Source organism: Balaenoptera borealis, assembly GCF_965194805.1.
Source record: "Balaenoptera borealis genome assembly, chromosome: 9".
In the NCBI taxonomy this organism is placed as follows: Eukaryota; Metazoa; Chordata; class Mammalia; order Artiodactyla; family Balaenopteridae; genus Balaenoptera; species Balaenoptera borealis.
This window is the reverse complement of record NC_138873.1, coordinates 17,753,118-17,780,960: the sequence shown is the minus strand read 5'-3', so window position 1 is coordinate 17,780,960 and position 27,843 is coordinate 17,753,118. Positions and strand designations below refer to the sequence as shown.

Sequence of the window (27,843 nt, the reverse complement as noted above, 5' to 3'; positions counted from 1 at the left end):
AAGAACCTGTGGCAGTCAATGAGAAGAATGTCTGCATCTTTGGTTTTATAGAAATTTGCATATCAAGAATCTACAATGAGGTAGTGATATATCGAATAGAAATATACCGTTCAATAAGCATTGTATCTTAGCATTTTTGAGTGGAAAGAAACCTTAAAGTAATACTTTGTCCCGGGTTCTAAGTGTTTTCCGAAGAAATCCTCCACGTCTCTCTTTCATTTCTATTTGACATAAAGAAGTAGAGAAAGGTCATGGTGAAATATTTTCTTGTATAATAGCATTAAATTAGCATCTTTCTTCTGGAATGCTCAAAGCACTTTTCTGCTTCCTCATTTTATCATTATATATAGCAAATTTGTGGAACAGGACAAGACAGGCATTATTCCTATATTACAAGTAAGCAAACTGAAGTTTAAAAGACTAGAAGAAATTGAAAGTATTAACAGACAAGAGCAAGGGCCTGCACCAAACTACTTTGCAGAAGAGGGAACTTTGCAGGGAGCTGGGTCCTAGAGTAGCCGGTGAGGGACAGCCAGGGAGTCCCAAACAAGGAGGCCCAGCCGCGACTTGGAGGGCCCCGGGGCCTCAGCTTGACTTAAAGGTACTCAAGTACCTCACAGCATGGCCTGCAGGCATGTCATTAAAAGTCACTTAAGGAAACTTTACTTTTTCCCGGGCAAACGGTTTCAAGGATAATGTACTTTAACTCAGACAAATACTAAAATTACTGTCTTCCCCCCTACTCCCCTCTTTTTCTTTCTTCTTGAAGTGAAAATAGAGCCGTTTTGGATCTCAGAGATGTGCTTGTGCATATCTGTGTTGGGGTCAGGGAATGGAATTACAGTGTTGCTAAATCTTAAAGGAAAGGAAGCATGCTTGCACCAGCTAACTTGTCACTGTCTGAGTGTTTTCCCTTCATGTTCACTGTACACATCCAGGAAGTCCCTGGTGGAAGGAAAGGGAGTGGGTTTGCCTATTGAATATTATCTGAGTAATTCTTCAGTGGCTGATGTGCTTTTTTAAACTCCGATAAATTAATTTCTGTAGCAAAACCATTGTGATTATGCAAAATTATCATCTTAAATGACATATTAAAAGAGGAATGAAATCCATCAATTTTTTACATTTCCAATGAGGAAAAAAGCAAGCAAGAAAGGAGCCAGCTTGATGTTACTGAGCTTTTCAGTTTAACTTAGTATCTCTGACCAAACGCAGAGCCGCTCGATATTTTACACATTTGCTTCAGATAACTTCCTCCCTTCCAACAGTGAGGATAAAATCCCATCACAGGACAGAAGACTGAGAAGCCTCAGTGATCACCAGAGACAGGAGGTTTGACAAGCAATAGTCATGGTCTAACACACCAGAACAATAAGTAGGGCTGTGAACATCAAGTCATGCAATTGGATTAGGAAACAAAAGTGATGGCCGACCAGACGCAGCACGTGGCATCTGCAAGATGAGAAGAGAACAAAGCAAGGGTCTTGGGGATCCACTGGGAAAACAACAAAGTAGGAAAAAGATATGAAATAATTGGATTATAGAAGAGAGACACCTATTCAGGAACTTCACAGGAATTTAAACACAGGGCACTGCTAATCCACTTTGCTAAACACTGGCTGACTTACCTGTGAATATTGTATTAGGGTGGAAAATACAGCAGGCTAGAGAATAGGGAGCTGGGGTCCACCCTTCCATGCTGTGTAACCTTTGATCTTTCCCAGCTCTGTGTCCTCTTTTACAAAAGGACTGAATTAGACTGAAATGTTTCAGAGGCCCCTTTAAATTCTAAACATTCTAAAATTATGTGGCATCTCAAAATAATCTAGAATTATGCAAATGCCACTTTTTAATAGCCAGCATTAAAAACAACCAAAATAGCAAGGACTGCCTACAGGTCCCAGCCAGTATTACCATGAGCCCAAATCGAGCACATTCATCACAAAGCAAAGCAAAGGCATCTGATCTATTCTCCAGAAATCAGATCATCCTGAGGAAAAGAAATGTGTCAAAAGGTACCAGATTAGGTGCTGAAATAGGAAATATTGTTCTAGTTGCAGGTGACCTTTCATAGCAGGATCATTCACTTGCTGGTTATGCTGTCAAGTAACTTAACTACTGCCCTTTAAAGGTCATTGCCATGGGTGTGCCCCTGGGTGCTTCCTAATATATGCCTCTGATTTACTTCTTCCTCATAAAATGCACCCTATAACGAAGCATGTCCTTCCCTAACACTCTGAGTCTGGTGGGAAACATATTTCCCCGTCATATTACAAGCGTGTTGCTTTTAAAGATATTGGTGGAGATGGGGGAGGGGAAGGAAGGACACTTTATTGCAAAACCTTGGTAATCTATACTGATCAGGGAAGTCAAAAGCAGACCCCACTGGTGCTGCAGGGAAACCTTTCCTTCTCTTCTGTAAAAGCATGTGCAGGATTTGTTTGCCAGAGACTATGTATGTAAGTATGTATGTAAACTCAGCTCCAGGTACGGCTCCTCTTCAAGCTCTTCTGGTTCGAGGTGCTAGTCCTAGAGGGGCCAAATCATACTGGGTTCTGAGTCCTTAATTTTTAAAAAAAGCATAAAAAGAAACAAAATTGAGTTATTTGTAGTGAGGTGGATGGACCTAGAGTCTGTCATACAGAGCGAAGTAAGTCAGAAAAATACCATATGCTAACACATATATATGGAATCTGAAAAAACAAAAAAATGGTTCTGAAGAACCTAGGGGCAGGACAGGAATAAAGACACAGACGTAGAGAATGGACTTGAGGACACGGGGAGGGGGAAGGGGAAGCTGGGACGAGGTGAGAGAGTGGCATTTACATTTATACACTACCAAATGTAAAATAGATAGCTAGTGGGAAGCAGCCGTGTAGCACAGGGAGATCAGCTCGGTGCTTTGTGACCACCTAGAGGGGTGGGACAGTGAGGGTGGGAGAGAGACTCAAGAGGGAGGGGATATGGGGATATATGTATACGTATAGCTGATTCACTGTTATGCAGCAGAAACTAACACAACAATGTAAAGCAATTATACTCCAGTAAAGATGTTAAAAAAAAAAAAGGCTAGGACTCCCTGACTGGAAACACTCATTAAGGTGAGGGGTACGTGGGGCAGGCCCAGCGGCAGGCTGGGATAAAAAAGATGGCCAGAGCAGGGTGCCCAGTAGACCTGCCTAAAGCCAAACTACTAGATTAGAGCTTCTTAAGAGCCCCAGAGGAGTAGGAGTCCTGTGGCCATAGGTGGGTTTGGTCCCAATTAGGGAGAGCGGGGAGCTAGTTCATTATGGAGACATAAAAATATTTCTTTAGTAAATATTTTTGAAAGATCAGGGAGAGAGCTTTCCTCTAGCATAGTGGCTGATTGATACCTCTGTTCCTGTTGATTTTCTAACGAGCTAAAAATCAACAGGAGCAGAGGTATGAAGTGGTGTTTGAGTATATTAGTTATCTAGGGTAAATTATCTCAAACTTGCTGCTCAAAACAGCAGAAGTTTTTTCTCTCATAGTTCAGGAAGCTAGATGTCTGAAATCAAGGTGGCAGCATGATTGGTTCCTTTGGGAGGCTCTGAGGAAGCATGTGCTCCAGCCCTTTCTCCGAGATCCTTGGCTTCTGGATGCATCACTCCAACCTCAACCTCTCTCTTCACGTGGTTTTCCTCTGTGTCACTGTGTCTGTGTGTCTCAAATACCCTTATTTTTTCTCTTATAAGGACACCAGTTATTGGAATTAGAGCCCACCCTACATTCAGGATGATCTTACCTCAATATCTTAACTATATCTACAAAATCAGTATTTCCAAATAAGGTCGCATTCACGGGTACCAGGGGTTAAGACTTGGACATATCTTTGGGGGCCACTATTCAAACTACTACACCGAGGTTAGTATTTAACAAGACAATGACCAATTATGTTTAATAAAAGTATGGGCCAAAGACAGGCTCTTCTCATTCTTACTCGGCATCCGTGTGAGGGAATAACCTGAGATCCACTTGTCTGCAGATAGTCAGGATGAGAATGCAACCCATACCTACCCACATGCTGAGCACCTGGGTCTAAGCGGATCCATTCTTTCATTGAACAAACATAACATATATGCCAAATTACCCCTTTAGTAAGTGTGGTGCTGCATGACTACCCAGGTTACAGGCCCGCCCTCATGGCTTATTGTTTTAGAAGTGACTAACAGGCAACTTTACCTTTAATACTTTGGCTACTACCAGTAATGTGAAGCAGAAGTAGAGAAGGAAAAATTAAGCCAACATATTTCATAGCTAAGATTATGTCTTATGGAATATAATTCATACTTAATATCACCTGAATTGGTCTCTTGATACTGTATATCTTGAAGCAGAATTTTAAAATATTTTCATTTTCACAAATAAGTTTTTTTAAGAAAGAATTAATGCATGTAAAACCATTCTCCTTTCGTGAAATTTTGTGGTTCAAAGGGGAAGGGATAGTGAATTAGGAACCACAAGATAAGGTTCTAGAATGGGCTGCAGTGCCACCTGGGTGACTTTGGCAAATAGTTCCTGGGTCTTGCGTGATTGTGCTTTGTAAACCAGGGGGAAGCAAACTGCACAGATGTCTACCTAGTTCTATGACAGAGTCATACCCTAGATAACTAGGTCCCAGAGTCTGACAACATTAGCAATTCCAGGGCCAAACTCAGGTCTTCCCCCAGAGTTGAGGAATTTAGAAGGGGTGGGGAGGGACAGCCGATAAGCAGTTTATAAATTTTAAATTTAAAAAGCCTTTGGTGGCCTCTCCCAGCATTCTTCCCTATACTGCTGCACAAATTTAATTGGTGTTATATTTGCCTTGCTAGCCAACAGTCCTTCTCAACTTGGGAACAAGCAGGGTCAGTCCTACCAATGCTGGGAGAGAGTACAGACAGAATAAAATCACAGTTACCAGTAGTTTCTTTATACAGTAGAAGAAGAGAAACCTTTCCTAGAGAAAGGCAGAGTTTGAAAGGCCCTTGGGTCATTATCTTACCCTACTTAGACCACTAGCCTCCTTAGTCTGACCATGACCATGATGGCAAAGGTTAAATGAGGAGGATGAGATAACTTTCTAGCGGAATCATCATAAGCAAAGACAGGAAAGCTCCAACCTGCAGGGGAGAAAAGCAATTCACTGCCCTCTAATTTATCCCTCTATCTTCCATTCAGCACAATCAGGTTTCATGCCCAAATAAGTTTGGAAACAATTTTTCATTTAGGTTAATATATTCCTAGCGCTTTAGAAAAGTACTTTACCTTCGAGTCTTCAGAGCAGATGACGTGGGTGTTGACAGAAACTGTGTAGGTTTGTGTATGTGTGATGGAGGGTGGGAGGAGAAAGGGACACAGATATGGAATTAACAAAAATTAAATTCTACTTGCTGAGGACATGACTAAAGACCAGAAGATAGAATTACTAGTCATGATCCTGGGAACTCAGCAGCTGACCATCAACAACCAACAGAGAAAATACCACCAACCCACCTTTGTCTCTGCCATTTACCTCTATCAGACAAAGAAAAAATAGTCAAGAGTTATTGCAGGCAGTCATATTTAAAGCCTTCAAATAAACCTCCAGGTATCTTTTATTTTGAAATTCAATCAGCCACATTTCAGCAGAAGAATCTTATTTACTGAGGAGTATTGTTAAAATAGGGCTATCTGTAGGTTTCCTGGTCCAGGCTCACTGAGGTAAGCAAACAAGTAAGTCATCAGACAAGAATTTTCAGGCGCTGGGCTTCCCTGGTGGTGCAGTGGTTAAGAATCTGCCTGCCAATGCAGAGGGACATGGGTTGGAGCCCTGGTCCGGGAAGATCCCACGTGCCGCGGAGCAGCTAAGCTCGAGAGCCACAACTACTGAGCCCATGTGCCACAACTACTGAAGCCTGCCTGCCTAGAGCCTGTGCCTCTCAACAAGAGAAGGCACCGCAATGAGAAGCCCATGCACTGCAACAAAGAGTAGCCCCTGCTCGCTGCAACTAGAGAAAGCCCACACGCAATAATGAAGACCCAATGCAGCCAAAAAAATTTATTTTAAATTTTAAAATAAAATTAAAAAAAAAAAAAGAATTTGCAGGCTCTATCCCAAGGTAGACTTGTCCTGGGCTGAGGATGTTCTAAGAGTCCATGAAGGAAATGTTTAGGGAGATGCTATTTCCTTAGACTTGGGAACAGGAAGAGTTGATCCTTATTTTGCAATTAAAGAGGCAGGATTCAGTAGGAGAAAAAAACTGCCCCCCAGTCAAGTGGTTCAGACCAAAATGTGCAGGGCCTTGGGAAGTTCCCCAGGCAAGCATCAGGTGCTTGCAGGATTATGTGAGTGAAATGTCTATAGAAGAATATGAATTCACATCATAGATTTAGAAAGGTTTTATTATATGTTGTCATATATCTTTTTATTTTTAAGTTGGAAATTGCCTAGGACTTCTCTCAGGTACTTAAATAGATCTTGGTTTTTAAACCAAGATTTAGAATTTGTGTATGCATACCCAAACATACACAGCTCTCCTAGGGCATAGGACTTCACATTCCCTAAGACACTTCAACGGGTGGGAATTTTTCAGTGGGAAAATTCATGGCTGGTTAATTTGAGTCATTTATGAATAATAGCAGAGCTTCAAGTGAAGTAAAAATTCTTTGTAATTCAAGAGATGATTGAGTCTTCAGTGAGCCTATGCCTGTGTTCACCTTCTAGGAAATACTGGCTTAAAGAAGATGAGTCTCTTTTAAGGGGTGTGTGGGGAGGAGTGAATCAGTTATATCCATCACCAGTCTGTGCTAAGCACGGCTTCAGTCCCTCAGTTCTCTAGCTAGTTGTTTTGAAGACTATGGAAGAGAAGCATTTTTTTATTAATACTTGCATTACTAAATCCAAGGACTTTTTTTTACTGACAACAGTATTAATCAAAGGAAAAAGATATAATGCTTTTCATTTATTCAATTGCTATTTATTGAGCACTTCCTTTGTACTGACTGCTGTAGCAGATAATAGACACTCAATGGAAATTTAAATACAGACTGTACACTCATGGAGCTTGTACAGTAGTCGAAGAGATTGACTAATAACCAGACAATTGTATGCAGTGTGATAACCAATAACCTAACTCCCCTTGTCTGAGAACAGCCCCCCTAACCACAGGAGTGGACCTCAACAGCCATGTTAAAATACAGGACTCTATGTCCTTTAACCATCATGATTATCTCAAGGATGGGTACTCAATTTCAACTGGTCAGGCAGAATCTCTTTCTTGTCTTTTAGGACTGGGGTTGAGAAATGCTAGTATATCAGAGTGGGTTGCTAGAATTGGGTAAACAAGAGCTGGGGCCAGAGGAGGAGAGGTGTTGGACCTGGCATGGAGATGCCTAACAGAGAAAGAATGGCAGGCAGGAGACTGCAAGACTCTGAAGAGAGGAAGAGAGGGAGACTGAGCCATCAGTAGCCCCATTTTCTGATGGCTTCCCAGTCATTGAATTGGTTCCCACCTTTCTTGAGGCATAAGTTGTTCAACTTTGCTTTGGGTTCCATGAGATACCCCAGCACATTTTTTCAATATTGTTTGTCTTGCCTTATTTAAAATGGGGTTCCTTTTGTTATTACCAAAAGTATCTGGACTAAGACATGTTCCTATAGGGATTAGAATATGATGTTATGGGATCACCTAGGAAGGAACTAACTCACTTTTATGCGAATCTGGAAGGATTCCCAAGTAAAGTGCTATCTGAGCTGAGTTCTAAAGAATGAGTAGAAATCAGCCAGGCAGAAAGCAGGTGGGGAACAGGCAGAGGGAGTATCATGTGCAGAGCCGAGAGGCTAGATAGCGCAGTTTAGGAGCTACAAAAACTTCTCTGTGGGTGAAGCATGGGTAGGGCAGTGTGTACATTTGTGAAAGGCGAGGCTCAAGGTTGAGAGATGAGGCTTGAGAGGTAAACAGGGAGCACATCACAGAGGACCCTGTTAAGTCACGCACCCATGTAACTTGGAATTTGAACAGAAAAAGCTTCTTTCAGAAAACTAATTCTGTTTGGCTTGGTCAGAAGCAGCACCATGCCAAATCATATTGGAGCCTGAGGCATAAGACAAAATCAGTAATACTCATTCTATCCTTATTTCAAGTATTGGTATTTTGTTCATCATGGATTTTTTGCATTAACTTTGATTTTTTAAGATATTGCATTAAAATATTTATCTTGATTACTGTTTTTCTGGGGTGCTCCCTTAAATTTTACACTTGAAGTAAGTAAGTGCCTCACTCACCTCAGCCCACCCCTGGCCCTAGACAGAAGAGACTAAACATTGCAAACTCAGGCCATGGATGAGATTTGCTTCAAGCAATATAGCATCACATTGAAAACAATGTGTAACAACTGCTTAATAATTTTCAAAATTACGTTCTCAGTTATTGTTGTCAATCAAGTTTCCTGAAAACAAATTCTGAGATGGGAGTTGAGTACAGAAGGCTTCCTTGGGGAGTACTCTCAGAAGGAAGGCAGGATTGGACGGAGGGAGAAGCTGACCCGCAGAGCAGCTGCCTTACCCCAACCTGTGGGGAGTTCTGGAGGTGGAAAGGCTCTTTTGAGTAGTCCTAATTGAGGCAAGGGGCCCAGGCCTTTGTATCCCTATAGCATGGGCCAGTCATTGGCTATTGGGTGCTGGAAAAATGGTAGGGCAGTTCCCTGATGCCAGGGGAAATTTCCAGTAATGGATACAATAGTCAGTAACTGATATTTAGAGTTTTCCTGTAAATCATTTCACTTCAAAGCTTTTAGAAGTTTAACCTGTATTTACATATATTTATAGTGAGTGGGCAGAGAGAGTTCAGCAGTTTATTAGGTAGAATCCTGTTTGTAGTTACATTGTGAAAAATGGTAACTATGAGTATGAGTAATAGCTTTAAAAGAACTGTAAGTATGCCATAATATTAAATAACTGACTCAGTATATATTTCCATCGTGTTTCTTCCACTGTGTGAGATGTTGAGGATTTAAAGGATAAAACAGACAGTGTTTCTTGGTCCTTAAGAAATTTAAAGTATAGTGTGAGAGACTTAGTACAGTGATCATTGCTATAAATATGTCTTGACCAAGGCATGCACAAGGGCTGTGGGAGAGCCCAGTCTGGATTTTGTAAATAAGTTGATGTCTGAATGGACTCTCAAAAGATGACAAAGAGTGAGTTATTCAGATGTGAGAGGTGAAGTATGGAGTAAAGAAAGAGGAGGGCCTGTCCCTAACATTGCAAGTAGTTCAGTGTGGCCAGAGTATGGTTGGGATGCTAAGAGAGAAGCCCACGTGGGGCTGACAACTGGGCTGTCAAGGGTCTTGAATGACATGTAAATGAACTTGCTCTTTCCTAAAAGTTACAGAATCATTGAGGGGGTTAAATACATAGACTTAACTTTAAAAAGTTTTATTTTTCAGCAGAATGAATCAAGTTCCCAACATGGTTTGGTTAAGCAAACTGTATTAGTTATCTGCTGCTACATAACAAGTTATCACAAACTTAAGGCTTAACACAGCATACCTTTAGTATCGTAGAAGGCTACAATTAAGGCTTCTGGCAGGACTGAGTTCTCAACAGAGGCTTAGCTGGGGAAGGATCCACTTTCAAGCTCTCCTAGATCATTGGCAAAATTCATTTCCTTGCAAATGTGGGATTCATGACACCTTACTTCTTCAAAGCCAACAATAAAGACAGAAACAGAAAGGCTCTGCTAGCAAGACAGGGCCTTAGATACCATAATATAATCAAGGGAGTGACATCACCTTTGCCATATTCTGTTGATTAGAAGCAAATTACAGGCCCCACTCACAATCAATAGGAGGCCATTATACAAGGGCATGAACACCAGGAGTAGAAGCCACCTTAAGGTCTGTTCACCACAGACACCCTGTGCTGTACTTTCCTACTTAGTCCAGTTGTGGAAGAAAAGGTGGCTGCAGAGCGTCTTCTCTGGCTCAGTCCACTGTTCTATGATGGAGGAAATTTGACCGTGGTAAAATTCTAGAAACTGAAGTCTACCAGGAAATATTTATGTAGTATCAGCAAATATCATATATTCTGCTTTTCTACAAATATTGTATTTGCTGCATCATCTTGTGGTCAAAGGTAACATTATGATTACAAAGTTTATGTTTAATTAAATTATGCCAGAACATGTTCAGAGGACTTCTGAAGACAAATGCTCAGTCAACCTTGGCAGTGTCTTTCTTGAATGTTTAGTAATTGAGACATCTTAAAGTCTTTTTTCTCCAGCTTACTATTATGTGTGTTATTTTCCTCTTTGTTATACTTTATCTGTATAGTTTATCCTGGGTACAAATATTAGAGACAGTATCCACCTGTGTTTAGTGTGGTGTGTAACACACCATCAGGGAGTTTAGGTTCCTATTACATACCATATGGTGATTCAGTGATATGTATATGAATAAACAGTGACTGTGCTGTTTAACTACTTAGTATGTGCATTTAATTAAGTGTATAAATTCCTACAGGCATGTGGTTAAAGGGGCTTTGGCAGATTTCCCCTCTGGAGGGCTTGGCACTATGTAGTTGGAACTCTCACTGGCATTGGAATTCCAAACATGCCTGCCTTTGCAACAATAAGTAGTGGTTTAATATCATCAAGGTCTTTACCATCTCACATTTCAGTTTATAGCCCAAGCAGTTTAATAACTCACACTGAAATAGAGTCTAGTTATTTTAGATGTACTATGTCTGTTTGCTTCATACAGAATTATCATTTGTGAACCAAAAAAACGGATGATCACCAAAATGACAAAGCAGTTTAATAAGCATGGTATTTAAAAATTAAAAATAAAAAACCTACGAAAATAAAATATTTTTTCTAAAATGCAATGACCAAAATATGGTACCTTGGAATTCAAAGTATTTCAGACTAAAATTGATTGTGTGTGTGCGTGTGTGTGTAATTTTTTTAAATGGGCACTTTACTGGTAGATAGTATTGAATCCCATTTGAAGCGGTGCAGGCGGAAGAGACTGAGGAGCAAGAAGAGATCGCCTCCAGCTCTGGCACTCACACCTTCTCTGATTTAGGGAGAATGAATATTTCCTGAGCCTCAGTTTAGCTCTAACAGTCATATTCCCTGAAAATAAAAGCAAGTATAAAACAAAAGCAAGTATAAAAGCAAGCATAAAAAAAAAAACAGCAAGTATAAACAAGCTGTGATACAATGTCCCATTTGACTTGATCTTCAGACATCAGGACAGCTGTGTGACTAAATGTTTGCCTAACTTCTCAGTAACTTGTTTGTGATCAGCAAGGAGAGAGAAGGGGGGTTGGGAGTGCAGGGAAGCCTCACCAGGTGTAAGCATCTGAGGAGGTCAGTGTGGAAGCTGCTGGAACACCATGTCTCCAAATAGGCAGGTATTGATCAGTCCGTTGTGGAAAGGCTGCAGCAGCAGCTGTGGGCTCATAACCGAGGCATGTTAAGGGATTTGTCGAACAAATCCCCAGTTAAATCAAAGAAGGAAGAGACGTGAATTTATCTTTCTTTCTTCCAGAGGACAATCAGTTGGAGACAAAAATCTTCTTGTCTGGTGAAAGAGAGAGACATTGTCATGTAAATTGCATAACTTAAAGATATATATACGATGCTTCTCGTATTCCTGGTGCTTCATTTCTATTGCTTCTTCTTGCTGGAGACTATGAATCCCAGAACAGATACCTATAAGGCTTCGTAGACAGTTCAGGAGCTGAGAAACACTGTGTCTGCTAGAACATCATTGTATCTGACAGGAAGTGTTCAGATCATACTCCAATGCCAAATATTGTCCCTCAGAATATCAGTTGGTTTTTCCCCCTCAACTCCTGTCTTTTTTCTGTTCATTACCAGGAAAGTAGTAAATATAGTGTCCATATTTGCTGGTCCATGCCTTGACCTCACACAACTCAGACTTTCACCTCCATCACCTTCTCGAAAGTTCCCCTAATCGTGGAAATCCACTGCTTCCCTCTGTAGTCATCCTCCTTGACCACTCTGCATATTGGACTCCACAGCTGCTCCTCCTCCTGGAAAACCTCTTCCCTGGGCTCCCAGGACGGGCAGCCCTGCCCCAGTGGTCTCCTGCATCTCTTACTGTCCTCTAAAAACTTCATTAGTTTGGATTCCTCCTTCCTATTGGTCAAGTTTATGGCTTTCACAAGGGTCTCTCCTTTACCCTGGCCCTTCATAATCCCATCTGCTCTCGTGGAACTGTAGCCATTTTTTTCAGAAATTCAATCTCAGCCTCTCACCTGCACCCCAGAGCCTCCTTTCCATTCCCTGAACATACAGTTGGTACCTAAGACTCTGCATATGTAGAAACTGAACTCATCTCAATGCATGTCATCCTCCTCGTCACAGTGGCTCAAACCCCAGTTGTTTTGTCTCTTTTCCCTGATGTTCTGATTGCCTGGAGGCCATGAGAATATGCCTGGCAGAACTCCTGATTGACAGAAGGCACCAGGCCAGGCCTCCTGCTCCTCCCCAGTGACCTGGTGCAGGACATGGGGATACCAAAGATCACCCCTTTCTTAGGGGTGCCTCAGTGGCTTTGCCATATCTTTCTTAGACTGCAAGTCTAAGAAGCTTCCACCCAACCGCCCCTCCCTTGCTCCTCCCCCAGGGGTCAGACTTGGATCGTGGTCTTCTCGACCCCCAGCCTCCCTAGGCTTTCTCCCCATACCCTTCCTCCCAGGCGTTTCCTCTCACAAAATCCTTGCATGTTTAATCCTGTCTTGGCATCTGATTCTAAGAGGATCCAAACTCATACAAATTCCCATCCACATGGACTGTTGACTATCCCAGTAATGATTCTTACAGATATCTTTTTCTTTCTTTTCCACAAATCTGTATTAATTTCTTAGGACTGCTGTCACAAAGTATCACAAATGTGTGCCTCAAACAATGGAAATTTACTGTCTCACAGTTCTGGAGACTGGAAGTCTGAAATCAAGGTGTCAGCAGTTTTGGGTCTTTTTGAAGACCCTGAGGAAACATCTGTTCCAGGCTGCTTCTTGTTTCTGTTGACAGCCAGCAGTCCTTGGCATCCCTAGGCTTGTCAGTCACCACTGCGATATCTGCCTCTGTCTTCACACGGAGTTCTCCCTATGTGTGTCTTCTATATCTTAACTAAGATGTAGTCAACAATTCTCCCCATCATTGCCAACTAATTCCACTCAAACTCCCTAATGCGTTCTCTGAGGCCCTCTGAGATTTAGTTCCAATCTTTCTTTCCATCCAAATACCCATAGTCTCAACTTTCCCATCCTAGTCTAGTCAAGCCTGACTATCCTCTATTTCCAGAATGCTCCCTGAGCTTTCCCATCTCTTTGTCTCTTAGATCCTTACTACTTCATCCTTGTAATCCCCCTCCTTCCGCATGGCTCTGCTTATCAAAACACAATCCATCTTCCAGATACATCCAGTCCTGTCTTACTGAACATATTCACAGCCAGAACTGATCCTGGTCCTCTGAGATTTCTATAATACTGTTATTTCATCACATACTGCCTTTTATTTCACTATTTGTGTGTGTCTTATCCCAAATTATACATTTCTTGAAGACCTAAACAATATCTTTTCAGATTTTTAAGCCCTGGACATTACTTATCCATGTATAAGTACATATCAGATGCTCAGTTAAAACTCATTTAAAAGGATGAAATGTGGCCAAGCCACAGAGAAAATATTTATGAAGAAGGGTGAATTCATTGGAACTGATGTCAGGGATGTGGTAGAATGTCACTCAGAAAAGTAGGGAATCTTCCTAGAGGGTGACAGTATTGAAGAGGGGGTGATCTAAGGTGGCTGAGATGGGCATGAAGGGAGGAGATGACCGAGCAGTGGTGCAGAGTGAGAGCATTGGGAATGTAAGCCCACCTTCCTCAGAGTCTGTGAAGGAGAGGGAGTACACCAGTGTTGGCCAGTCTATCATGTCCCCGCAAGTCAACGTGACTCGGCTTCCAGTACTCTTCCTTTTGCTAGGCACCATTGTCAGCAAAAGGAAGAGTAAAACATGGTCACAGCTGTCATGCTGGATGGTGTATATAATGGAATGCATTTTGGTCTCTGCATAGCCAGCTTGCAATAGGGAGGTAATAGGAGGTAGATGTGAGTCTGGCATTCATGGACCACTAAGCCATGGCCCTCTATCAGCTGCTCTTCCAGCTTTCTCTCCTACTACTTTTTTATGAGAAACTCAGGAACTAAAATTGGACACCAGTTGGACCCTGTGTAGACTATATGGTGGATCTCACCCTGCCTATGCTCATATCATATATGACCTGGAAATGGCTTTGCATCCCCCTCTCTGCCATCTTCCCCACCATTGAATATGCTCCGCCTTTTCTCCATGAAACCTTTCTGGCCTCCCTAACCGAATTCAGCACACCCTTTGGACAGCATTTCATTTGTATTGGCCAACCCAGTACCTCTCTTGTGACCGCTGTTTCCTTCTACCATCCTATGTGTGCACACATCCTTTTTCTCCTAGACTACGAGCTCCCTGGGGACATCAATGTTGCTTTTGTAAGTATCTGATTTCCATATAGATAGGATTGTCTTTTATACACAGTAGACATTCAATAGACATCTCTTTTTTTTTTTTTTTTTTAAACATCTTTATTGAAGTATAATTGCCTTACAATAGTGTGTTAGCTTCTGCTTTATAACAAAGTGAATCAGTTATACATATACAATATGTTCCCATTTCTCTTCCCTCTTGCATCTCCCTCCCTCCCACCCTCCCCATCCCACCCCTCTAGGTGGTCACAAAGCACCGAGCTGATCTCCCTGTGCTATGCGGCTGCTTCCCACTAGCTATCTATTTTACATTTGGTAGTGTATATATGTCCATGACACTCTCTTACCCTGTCACATCTCACCCCACCCCCTCCCCATATCCTCAAGTCCATTCTCTAGTAGGTCTGTGTCTTTATTCCCGAAATAGACATCTCTTGAATAAGTAAATGAATGGAGTGACTAAGGACATTTTCATGGAACAGTGGAGGTGACTTTTGCCTGTAAACTACTTCCTCACCTTTTTTCTTAGACACTTCCAACTATGTTTCATGTTCCATTATTTCTTTATAAATTCCTTCTTGCTCTTCACAAGACTTAAAAATTCAGAAGAAAGACCACCCTTCATTTAAAATATAAGAAAACTACATTTGAAAGTAATTATTTACTTACTGGAGACTTGAGCTGCAATGGATTTTAAATTCTATTTCCTTTCTAGTGCACAGTTTCTGTGCCATTTCCTTCTGTTTTGTGATATGTAGCTGAGGTAACGCAAGACAATATTTTTCACTTGATAACTAATTAGCACTGATATTAGAAAGTTCATACAAATTATGAATGTTCTGCATTTTGAATAACTTGACAATAAAAATGTTTTGAATCAGTTAACCTAAAATCATAGATACCTGTGTTTCATGATCACTGAGCTTTGGGAGCCAATAAGCTATCATTATTGCTTCTTCCTAGAAAACTTTGAACATACTCTCAAACCACTGGTTAAATGTAGATGTGCAAGCTGGGATTGGTCCAGCTCTGGTTTAGGGTATAGCCTCCCTTCCATACCCTGATATAGATTCATTGCAAAGCACTCCTGATACTTGATTACCTGACAATCTTTAGCTCTTCTTCTTCTTCTTTTTTTTTTTATTAACTAATTAATTAATTTATTTTTGGCTGTGTTGGGTCTTCATTTCTGTGCGAGGGCTTTCTCTAGTTGCGGCAAGTGGGGGCCACTCTTCATCGCAGTGCGTGGGCCTCTCACTATCGCGACCTCTCTTGTCGCGGAGCACAGGCTCCAGACACGCAGGCTCAGTAGTTGTGGCTCACGGGCCTAGTTGCTCCACGGCATGTGGGATCTTCCCAGACCAGGGCTCGAACCCGTGTCCCCGGCATTGGCAGGCAGATTCTCAACCATTGTGCCACTAGGGAAGCCCTTTAGCTCTTCTTAGAAACAACAAAAGAGTGTGTTTTCATTCCTTTCAGATTTCTCCTACCATTTTTTTCCTTTGTGCCTGCCCATGGTTATATGTTATAGTGACTTAGGGGGAAATCAGCTCACGGGAGATTTTGCAACATGGTACTGTCTTGTTGAAGTCACTTCTCATACAACTCCCTTCACGCCATAAATAAATTAAAACTTGGTTTTCTTCTAAAAACCTAATGATGTTGAGAAAATCCAGGCAGTAGAGAGGCTGGGACAATCTAAGAACTGCTGGAATTGTCTTTAGGTGATAACATCTTAATCTCTATTGCTTTCTTCTTTTCCTAGGTAAGTGGTGTTTTCTCTTCGTTGCTTCAGAGTGTGGTGATTTGTCTGGTAAGTGTTTATTTTATTGTGCTACGTGGTGTTGCTTCAAAGCTGCATGTGAATTGCCTGAGAGAACCAAAAGCAAACCTGAAAATATGAGGGAGCTTTGGACATGCTTTATATTGAAAGTGCTGGTATGTGTTAAATCTTTTTTAGATTAAAGGTTTTTCCCTGAGATCTTACTTTGGAGTGGTGTCATAGCACACGTTGTTTTCAAGTCTGGAAAAGAGTCTAAGAATTGACTGTTGATGAAAACTTGGCTTTCATAAATTCCTTTTGTGTGATTTTCTTTTCTTTTTTTCTTTTTGTTTACTTCTTTCTGCCTTTATTAAATGTTTTTTAAATGCCCTCCATTCAGATTTTGATAAAATATAAAACTCCACGTAGAGGCATTTTGCTTAAGTTTTTGCTTGTGTTGTGTCATGTTACTATAGTCTTTCGGCTCTGTTGCTGCCAAGAAGCTCCTTAATCTTCTGGACTCCTCCAGTAAAACAGTCACTTCTTCTGTAGGGTATTGGATGGTCCATTGGTACTCTGTAAAATGTAGAGATTAAATCCTACTTTTCAAAAACATTTTTATTAAGTTACTGAAATTGATAGGTCCCTATCTTTTCTAGTGATTCTGACACAGACACATTATTTTACAGATTTCCTGCTATAAGTTAGTGACTGAGAGTAGTTGTTTTTCTGGGTGTGTTGTTGATGCCACGATTTTGCCTTTAAAAGAATGGCTGAGGAGGAATCCAGAAAGGAAGTGAATAGCAGTGAAAAGAACAAGAGTCCTTTGATTTGTTAATCAGATTTCATAGTAGAATATATACAACATCTGATGGTTTTATTTTACTTTGTTTTTATGATAGTTGACTTCCACTTCAAGCTAATACAGAAAACGCTGGACCACGTTGTCTTTTGCATGAAATATAGGAAATTAGGTCTCTCTGTGTCTAACGTACTTGATTATCTTAGCCATTGTTTCAGGTTATTGGTTTTGTTAGAAGTAGTTGTTCCTTAATGACATTGGATTTGGTTCCACTATATTCTGTTTTCCACTCCTTCACATCCTTTATCCAAAAACTCTTGCTTTTACATTAATTAATTGATCTGATATATGTAGCTATCTAGCTAGATACATATAGATATATATATTGCTTGAAGAGCCTTTTATTTAAACATTTAGATTTATCTGGTTTTTGGCTTTTGATAATCTGATCTTAAAATATGTTTGACTTGTGTTTATGTGTGTTTAATAGAACATGTTTGAAGAAGGGTACCCAGAGGTGAACTAAATTGCTCTTGAAACATTCAAAAGACTGTAGATATTGCTTTAAATAACTTGTATGGGATGTTGACCCCATGCTGTTTTCAGTCCCGCAACAGAATTTTTCTATTAAAGATTCTGGATTAAAAAGATCAGAAAACAGGAGACAGAAATATGGAAGGGTGAGGAAGGTTAGATTTCAAACTTGCATAGGCTGCTCCCCAGACTTTGAAGCCTAGCAGAGACCCACAGACATGTGAACCAAGACATTATTTGAACAGCTTGCTTAACAACGGGCTGAATAGTGAACCACATTTTAAATTGACAAAGTTAGCCCATGCTGGGAGTTTTTTATTCTTTGCCTTTTGACCTTATTGGATGCCATAAATGAAATATGGTGGTGTAGGTTTGAAAAGGCCAGGGGCTGCTTATTTACACCGCTCCTATGATGAGGGAAAAAATTCAAGAGTGAACAAATGCAGTACATTTAACTCTATCCCTTAACTCAGGCAACTATAATATAAAGACACTTTGTTTCCAATCTGTAACCCCATTTTGGTATGAGAGCTTCCTTTGTTATTTTAAAATTCTTCTCACTTTATTCAGGTAAGCCACACAGAAAGGTCAAATCTGGAGAGGTGGCTGAGTTTTATTTTCACTATAAAGAGAACCTGAAAATATCTTGCTTGAGATAAAGTCTATTTTTAACTTAGGTTTCATGATTTATATTATGTTCCTTCTATTATGAACATCTTCCACTTTGAAATCAGATGTACAAGAGTTTCTACCAATGAATATGTCTAAGATGTCGTTACTTTTCTTGTTAAAAAATGCCAGCTATCTATAACATATAATGACCATAACTAATTTCCACTGTTGGGTAAAAGTAACCATATGATTATATGAGTGATAATTGCACTGCATTCTATATTGTTTGAAAATTCTTTTGTGGTACTATAAGCTAAGAGATACTATACCTCTTCAACATTAACTGTTTAATTATAATAGGTACATTCAATTATAGAGTATTCATTATATAATCCAAATATGATCAAATATACTCTAGAATTGGGCTGAATTATGAAAAGCATCATAATTAATCTCTTTGCTCTAGTGACTTCTGTTAGTACTATGCTTATAATGTATAGTAGTATATAGGAATATAAGGTATCCTTGTCCTCATGAAGCTGTATTATTAGGGGAAGAATAGGACATACTAGCCTTAAAAAAAAAAGATAACTATACAAAATGGAATATGAAGCATGACATAGAAAACAAATGTCTTAGGAGAATGAGGGGCACTGAAAATTTGCACATAGTTAGCTGTGCTGAGAAAACCTAGTTTATTTTTCTAGGACTGGTCTGATCTTTCTGAACTCTCACCATACCAGGTAGGGGGAAATACAGACTTGCCAGTTATCTCAATCTCTTCTAATTTCAACAGTCATAAGTAGGCAAAGTTCGATTTCCTGCAGGTTCTGGCTCAGATAATATCTGCTCTTTCTACCCTAACCACCACCCTTAGCACGGCTGGGTGTCTGAGGGGCTTGGGGCGTTGCCTCTTGGTATTGTGCTGGCTCACACGTATGCACTGGCTGGGGCCCACGGAACGGTGTCTAGGTTTGTGCGTGGCAAACAAGCTGCTGCTGTGAACTGTGGTTTTGCCTTTGGGAGCTTGGCATATCCTCCTGAGGTCCAGCTGACTCACAGTTGACCCCCAGCTGGTCCGATCACCCAGTAGCCAGGGTTCAGGGACAGTCTGAGCTGGAGACTTCTCAGCCAGCACCATCAGCTGCCTTCTCCACTTTCCTGATGGGCACAGTGGAACTTTGGAACATCGCCTCAGAACAGCCCAGGTTCCTTGGGTTCCCTCACTGCATCCAACCATTTGGATCTTTCAGGTTGTTCCAGGCACCCTGTGAAATTGTCTCTCCCCCAAAACCCAATAGGAAGCAAGGTAAAAACCTCTTTACCCTCAGCATTACTCTCATACAGTCTTACACATCTACCTGCTAAGATTTTGAAATAGAGAGGGAAGGCCAAAATATCTTTCTCTGCTTCTCTTACCTCCATAATTTTCTCTTTCCACAGTCCTGGAATGGTGTTCTACCTTCTTTACATTATATCCTGATTTCTCTACTTCTGGTATATAATAAATTCTGTGATCTAGTAGCCAGGCAAGTGAGAGCGAAAAGGACTTTAAACAATTCTTTCCTCTATTAATTCTGACCCTCATGACTGTTGACTCAAGACTTGATTTAGGTCATCAAAAGCTGAATGTGACCCTTTCTTTTCTCCCTCTTTCCCTTCCTTGCTTCCTTTCTTTCATTCCTACTAATACAGCTCTAATGACTTCTATATACTACACAGGTTGTTGCCTTGGGCTCACTAGTGAGCAACTTATATACACAGAAATGCAAATAAGGAAAACACATTAAAATGTGTCTATCATAAAGAAAAAACAAACAAACAAAAAACAATTAAAAGAAAGAGAAAAAATGCATCTTCCATATTGTGCCCCGTGCAAGGAGATTGGTACAGGTTCAGCAGGATTGTATGTCTGATCAACAAAGGAGATATTGGGCTTCCCTGGTGGCGCAGTGGTTGAGAATCTGCCTGCCAATGCAGGGGATACAGGTTCGAACCCTGGTCTGGGAAGATCCCACATGCCGCGGAGCAAATGGGCCCGTGAGCCACAATTACTGAGCCTGCGCGTCTGGAGCCTGTGCTCCGCAGCAAGAGAGGCCACGATAGTGAGAGGCCCACGCACCGCGATGAAGAGTGGCCCCCACTTGCCACAACTAGAGAAAGCCCTCGCACAGAAAGGAAGATCCAACACAGCCATAAATAAATAAATAAATAAATAAATAAATAAAATTAAAAAAAAAATAAAATAAAATGCGCTTTATTTTAAAAAAAAAACAAAAAAACAAAGGAGATATTAGACATTGTTTATTATATTTGACACCTTGTGTTGGGGGCATCTAGAACAGCGGTCCCCAACCTTTGTGTCACCAGGGACCGGTTTCATGGAAGACAATTTTTCCATGGACTGGGGGCAGGGGATGGTTCAGGGGGTAATGCGAGAGATGGGGAGCAATGGGGAGCGACAGATGAAGCTTCACTCACTCGCCCAACGCTCACCTCCTGCTGTGTGGCCCTGTTCCTCACAGGCCGTGGACCAGTACCCATCTGTGGCCCGGGGGTTGGGGACCCCTGATCTAGAGGAACTGAGGCTAGAATGAAGGGGAATTTAGATGGTTGGCCAAGAGGGTCAACCATACACAACCACATTCTCAAAGTGATTTTAGCAAAACAGTCCAATAAGATGTTCCAAGAGATACAGAACAAATCTATTTGGGGTTGCTACGTACCATATATCCCCCTTGGAGACTCGTAATGTATATTAGCATGTTAACATTTCAGAGAATTTCTGCCAAGGAACACATGTAACATCATTTAACCCCTGTTGGGCATGTTCATGTAACATCAACAACCCAGAAAACTCTCTTTGAGAGCTGCTGCTAAGGTACAATGATGAAGCTGGGAATAGTTTTTAGTGGGAACTAACTTAAGGAAAATAGGGCTTTGGCAACTTCATTCAATTTTTATTGAGAACTTACTATGTACAAGGCACCATGTGGTTAATCAGTCCAAAAAGTGTCAAATCAATTCTTGGGGATTCAGAATTTCTCAAAATTGCTGTCTTTTTACTGAAGAAGTATAAAATACTAACAGTCAGTTTGCTATATAGTGCAAGTAAAACAATCTGCTTTTATTTGAAATATCAGGATAATCACAGAATCTCTCAAAGTAATTGCTTATAGTGAATGGTTACTATATTTCCTTTGCTAGGTAGAGCAGATATATTAATGGTGATAGCTATCAATTTTATTTGACATTTTAAACAGATCATTAAGATATTCCAGAATATTCTTTCATGGTAATATTGTTTAAACTAAGCCTTTTTGGTGATCTCTGAAAGGACTTATATGAAATAATACTTGGAGAGGCCTACATTTCATTTTATAATGAATTATCTCCATTTTTAATTGAAAATGGTACAACTTTTTATGTTAATCATGGTAGAATGCCTCAGAGGACTTTTTAAATTATATTTTTATGGCTTGACCAATTTTATGTTTTAATTTTTAATTTCTTTCTCCTTTCGTCATGTAGTGTTCTTCTTTTTAATGTGCTTTTATCTTCACTGAGTACCCTGGCATATTCAAAGCATCCTACAGTCAATATCAGTGGTACTAAGGGGTCAAGATCTCCAAATTCATTCAAGGGCACTTTATTTGTCAATAATCACTTTGTCCTCATTATTTTAATGTAGCACATTAAAAAAACATATTTAAATATCTTTGTAAAACTTGGCAGTTCACTGTAAATTCTTGCTTTATCAAAGGTTGTTTATTCAGCTATACCTTCTCTAGTTTTTTAATTTTTTTCTTTCTGTCTTCTTTTGGCCATTTCAACCATTTGACTATCAGAAGTCCTGTCAGGAAAAATAAATGGATATGAAATTTGAAGATAAAGGCTCTCAGGGACAGACTGAAAGGATCATGCAATGTTGAGGCTGAAAAGGACCTTAGAGTATCCAATAGATATCAGAGAAATTTAGCCCCATGTTTTATTTACAGTATAATGAGAACCAAACATTAGGAAGGTGAAATATCTTGTCCAAGTTCAGCCATGTCTATTGGCTCCCAATCCACTTCTCTTCCTGTTGCATCAAGCAGAGTTTTAAAGAAATTTGAAACTATGCCTTTAAATGAGATTTGGGGGTTATCTATGGTAATTTCCAATTCTGCTTGTTTTTGATTGTTAAAATCAGCTAAAATATATAACATAAATATAGTTCTATCCAATATCATTATCTTCCTTCATTAAGCTAACACAATAGATGTTGTAGGTAAATACACTCATTATTTGAAATGTAAATAATTACATGGGTAATGTCTAAAATTCCCCAAAAACGGGTCATAACATATCCCCCAGTTTATTTGTCCATCTACATATATGTTTTTGAGCACTCAGTTTTAAGTACAATACATTTTGTTCACTGACATGCCAAGGAATGGCGTGTAATCATGATGAAAATTGGGCTTTATATTGCAATGAATTATCCTCATCTGCTAGAAAGAGTTAAACTATACTTTTATCGTAGAAAAACCTGAAAGAAAACATGATTATATTTTTACACATAACTTTACAGGAAACTTCACAGATAAAACAGCTTAACACCAGCTTGTGACAGTGTCAAGCTGCCAAAGAGACATCTCAGAATAGGTCATAACATAGCTTTATACCAACATAACTTACACAGCAGTTGGAAAGTGCAATGTGGTCAATATTTTATTCTTTTTATTTTCACGGAATTATTTTTATTCAATACATAAAGTCATTGTTTTATCACCTTCTATGTTTTCCATTTTGATTTTATTGAATTCCATTGAGTAAGTGAAATAGTCTGTACTCCTGCAGTTTAAATTTGGAAAGGGCAGTCTGAAATTGATCCAAGTACATTTTATCAGAATATCAGACTGAAAACAGCAATCTAATCATGAGATATTTGATACCATCTTCATTTCAGATATGTTTGCAATTTGGGGGTTAGCTAGGAGCTTTCCGTATATGGAGATGATTTTATGAAGTCTTAGAATTATTTAATGGAACTCTTAAAGGTAAATTTTATAACTTTATGTAACACTGAGTAAACTGGTAGGGACTGACAAACATTGCACATGGAACGTTTTAATTCCATAATGCCTAATTTTAATAATGACATTTAATTCCCCTTGTTTGAAATTAACAAAGAGTAAGTTAGAGGTGACTTTATCTTGCTAAATTATAGGTCTTAATTTTGATTGCAGTTCACGCGAGAGCACTCAGCAGAAGTATTTACCTCCATTAATTTACACTATTCACACCTCGACTGTAATGGATTAAAAATCGACATTATTTATATAAAAACAGTTAAGTCATGTATAAATATTTTATTACTTGCGGATAATATTTCAAGGCAGTTGTGTATTTCATTTTGTTGCCTCGATAAACTCTAAAGCCTAATGCTTCTGTTTAATATAAAAATTAAGGTTTCATAATCACCATAGTGATTGCTTCCTATGGAAGAATGTATTACTTCACAGATTTTAAATTGCTCAAGGGTACAAAGAAATATTAAAAAATAATTCCATAGATCATAACAAAGCCAATGTTTTATAATGTTTTTCACAAAATTTAAAATTAATTTGAGCAGCTAAGTCTATTAACATCAAAGAGTAAATCTATTTAAATGAAAAATTATATTCATATGTAAGCTTTTTTATGAAACAATTTTATGAAGAATATTAATGAAAATGTTTTCTTACATATTGAAACATTTACCTTATTTGATATGTTTTCTTGGAAAGCAAATATATTTTCCTTATTATGTCCCTCTTAGGAGATATTAAAAAGTCATGTATAATACTTTTGTTTTACAACCAGTGATACAGCATTTGTACAGTTATCTCTGAGAATTTCATTCTGGATGCCTCTGCACTAGTGAGATGCTTCTAGACATGGACACTCTCAATTTTTTTTTTTTTTTTAGCACATATATATTCTGGACATCCAGTGGATGTTTACTTAAAGATAGTACACATTATGGTATTTTGTCAGCTACATACTTTTTTTAAAAAAATTAATTAATTAATTAATTTTTGGCTGTGTTGGGTCTTTGTTTCTGTGCGAGGGCTTTCTCTAGTTGCGGCGAGTGGGGGCCATTCTTCATCGCGGAGCGCGGGCCTCTCACTGTTGTGGCCTCTCTTGTTGCGGAGCACAAGCTCCAGATGCGCAGGCTCAGTAATTGTGGCTCACGGGCCCAGTTGCTCCGCAGGATGTGGGATCTTCCCAGACCAGGGCTTAAACCCGTGTCCCCTGCATTGGCAGGCAGATTCTCAACCACTGCGCCACCAGGGAAGCCCGACACTCTCAATTAAATGGACAGCACAAGTGACAAAATACCTTTGCACCTCTACAGTTGAACTTATTTAATTTTGCAGCCAAATGCACCAGCTCCTCCAATTCCCATAAACCAATTTTTGTCCCTACCCAGCTGCATTGTGGATGGACAGGGAATTTGTCTTTACCTATTCCTGAGCCTCCGTCTCTATTTTACCCCATCTTAAAAGCAGATTCGACTGCATTTGATGTTCAAAGTGCAGAGAACTTTCATAACCAAGTTAAATTAAAGATATCATTGGGTTTTTTTGTTTATTTTTTTAGGTTTGAATTTCATTTTATTTATTTTTTTATACAGCAGGTTCTTATTAGGCATCCATTTTATACACATCAGTATATACATGTCAATCCCAATCTCCCAATTTATCCCACCACCACCACCACCACCCCGCCGCTTTCCCCGCTTGGTGTCCATACGTTTGTTCTCTACATCTGTGTCTCAATTTCTGCCCTGCAAACCAGTTCATCTGTACCATTTTTCTAAGTTCCACCATATATGCGTTGATATAGGATATTTGTTTTTCTCTTTCTGAGTTCCTTCACTCTGTATGACAGTCTCTAGATCCACCCACGTCTCAACAAATGACCCAATTTCGTTCCTTTTTTATGGCTGAGTAATATTACATTGTATATATGTACCAGATCTTCTTTATCCATTCGTCTGTCAATGGGCATTTACGTTGGTTCCATGACCTGGCTATTGTAAACAGTGCTGCAATGAACATTGGGGTGCATGTGTCTTTTTGAATTATGGTTTTCTCTGGGTATATGCCCAGTAGTGGGATTGCTGGATCATATGGTAATTCTATTTTTAGTTTTTTTTAAGGAACCTCCATACTGTTTTCCATAGTGGCTGTATCAATTTACATTCCCACCAACAGTGCAAGAGGGTTCCCTTTTCTCCACACCCTCTCCAGCATTTATTGTTTGTAGATTTTCTGATGATGCCCATTCTGACTGGTGTGAGGTGATACCTCATTGTAGCTTTGATTTGCATTTCTCTAATAATTAGTGATGTTGAGCAGCTTTTCATGTGCTTGGCCATCTGTATGTCTTCTTTGGAGAAATGTCTATTTGGGTCTTCTGTCCACTTTTGGATTGGATTGTTTGTTTTTTAATATTGAGCTGCATGAGCTGTTTATATATTTTGGAGATTAATCCTTTGTCCGTTGCTTCATTTGCAAATATTTTCTCCCATTCTGAGGGTCTTTTCATCTTGTTTATGGTTTCCATTGCTGTGCAAAAGCTTTGAAGTTTCATTAGGTCCCATTTGTTTATTTTTGTTTTTATTTCAATTACTTCAGGAGGTGGATCAAAAAAGATCTTGCTGTGATTTATGTCAAAGAGCGTTCTTCCTATGTTTTCCTCTAAGAGTTTTATAGTGTCCGGTCTTACGTTTAGGTCTCGAATCCATTTTGAGTTTATTTTTGTGTATGGTGTTAGGGAGTGTTCTAATTTCATTCTTTTACATGTAGCTGTCCACTTTTCCCAGCACGGTTGATTGAAGAGACTGTCTTTTCTCCATTGTATATCCTTGCCTCCTTTGTCATAAATTAGTTGACCATAGGTGCATGGGTTTATCTCTGGGCTTTCTATCTTGTTCCATTGATCTATATTTCTGTTTTTGTGCCAGTGCCATATTGTCTTGATTACTGTAGCTTTGTAATATAGTCTGAAGTCAGGGAGTCTGATTCCTCCAGCTCCGTTTTTTTCCCTCAAGACTGCTTTGGCTATTTGGGGTCTTTTGTGTCTCCATACAAATTTTAAGATTTTCTGTTCTAGTTCTGTAAAAAATGCCATTGGTAGTTTGATAGGGATTGCATTGAATCTGTAGATTGCTTTGGGTAGTATAGTCATTTTCACAATATTCATTCTTCCAATCCAAGAACATGGTATATCTCTCCATCTGATGATATCATCTTTAATTTCTTTCATCAGTGTCTTATAGTTTTCTGCCTACAGGTCTTTTGTCTCCCTAGGTAGGTTTATTCCTAGGTATTTTATTCTTTTTGTTGCAGTGGTAAATGGGAGTGTTTCCTTAATTTCTCTTTCAGATATTTCATCATTAGTGTATAGGAATGCAAGAGATTTCTGTGCATTAATTTTGTATCCTGCAACTTTACCAAATTCATTGATTAGCTTTAGTAGTTTTCTGGTGGCATCTTTAGGATTCTCTATGTATAGTATCATGTCATCTGCAAACAGTGACAGCTTTACTTCTTCTTTTCCAATTTGTATTCCTTTTATTTCTTTTTCTTCTCTGATTGCCGTGGATAGGACTTCCAAAACTATGTTGAATAATAGTGGTGAGAGTGTACATCCTTGTCTTGTTCCTGATCTTAGAGGAAATGCTTTCAGTTTTTCGCCATTGTGAATGATGTTTGCTGTGGGTTTGTCGTATATGGCCTTTATTATGTTGAGGTAGGTTCCCTCTATGCCCACTTTCTGGAGAGTTTTTATCATAAATGGGTGTTGAATTTTGTCAAAAGCTTTTTCTGCATCTATTGAGATGATCATATGGTTTTTATTCTTCAATTTGTAAATATGGTGTATCACATTGATTGATTTGCCTATATTAAAGAATCCTTGCATCCCTGGGATAAATCCCACTTGATCATGGTGTATGATCCTTTTAATGTGTTGTTGGATTCTGTTTGCTAGTATTTTGTTGAGGATTTTTGCATCTATATTCATCAGTGATATTGGTCTGTAATTTTTTTTTTGTAGTATCTTTGTCTGGTTTTGGTATCAGGGTGATTGTGACCTCATAGGATGGGTTTGAGAGTGTTCATTCCTCTGCAATTTTTTGGAAGAGTTTGAGAAGGATGGGTGTTAGCTCTTCTCTAACTGATAGAATTCACCTGTGAAGCCATCTGGTCCTGGACTTTTGTTTGTTGGAAGATTTTTAATCACAGTCTTAATTTCATGACTTGTGATTGGTCTGTTGATATTTTCTATTTCTTCCTGGTTCAGTCTTGGAAGGTTATACCTTTCTAAGAATCTGTCCATTTCTTCCAGGTTGTCCATTTTATTGGCATAGAGTTGCTTGTAGTAGTCTCTTAGGATGCTTTGTATTTCTGCAGTGTGCGTTGTAACTTCTCCTTTTTCATTTCTAATTTTATTGATTTGAGTCCTCTCCCTCTTTTTCTTGATGTGTCTGGCTAATGGTTTATCAATTCTGTTTATCTTCTCAAAGGATCAGCTTTTAGTTTTATTGATCTTTGCTATTGTTT

General features: G+C 39.4%; 1 long non-coding RNA gene across 1 annotated transcript in view; it reads left to right on the top strand.

Annotated features, from left to right (window-relative positions):
- The window catches only part of LOC309634965, a 146,775-nt gene extending 119,341 nt beyond the window's left edge, over positions 1-27,434 (top strand). The window contains exon 3 of the long non-coding RNA XR_014248536.1: positions 25,426-27,434. This is a non-coding gene — a long non-coding RNA (uncharacterized lncRNA). The remainder of the gene's footprint in view (positions 1-25,425) is intronic.
- Positions 27,435-27,843: the final 409 nt, after the last annotated feature.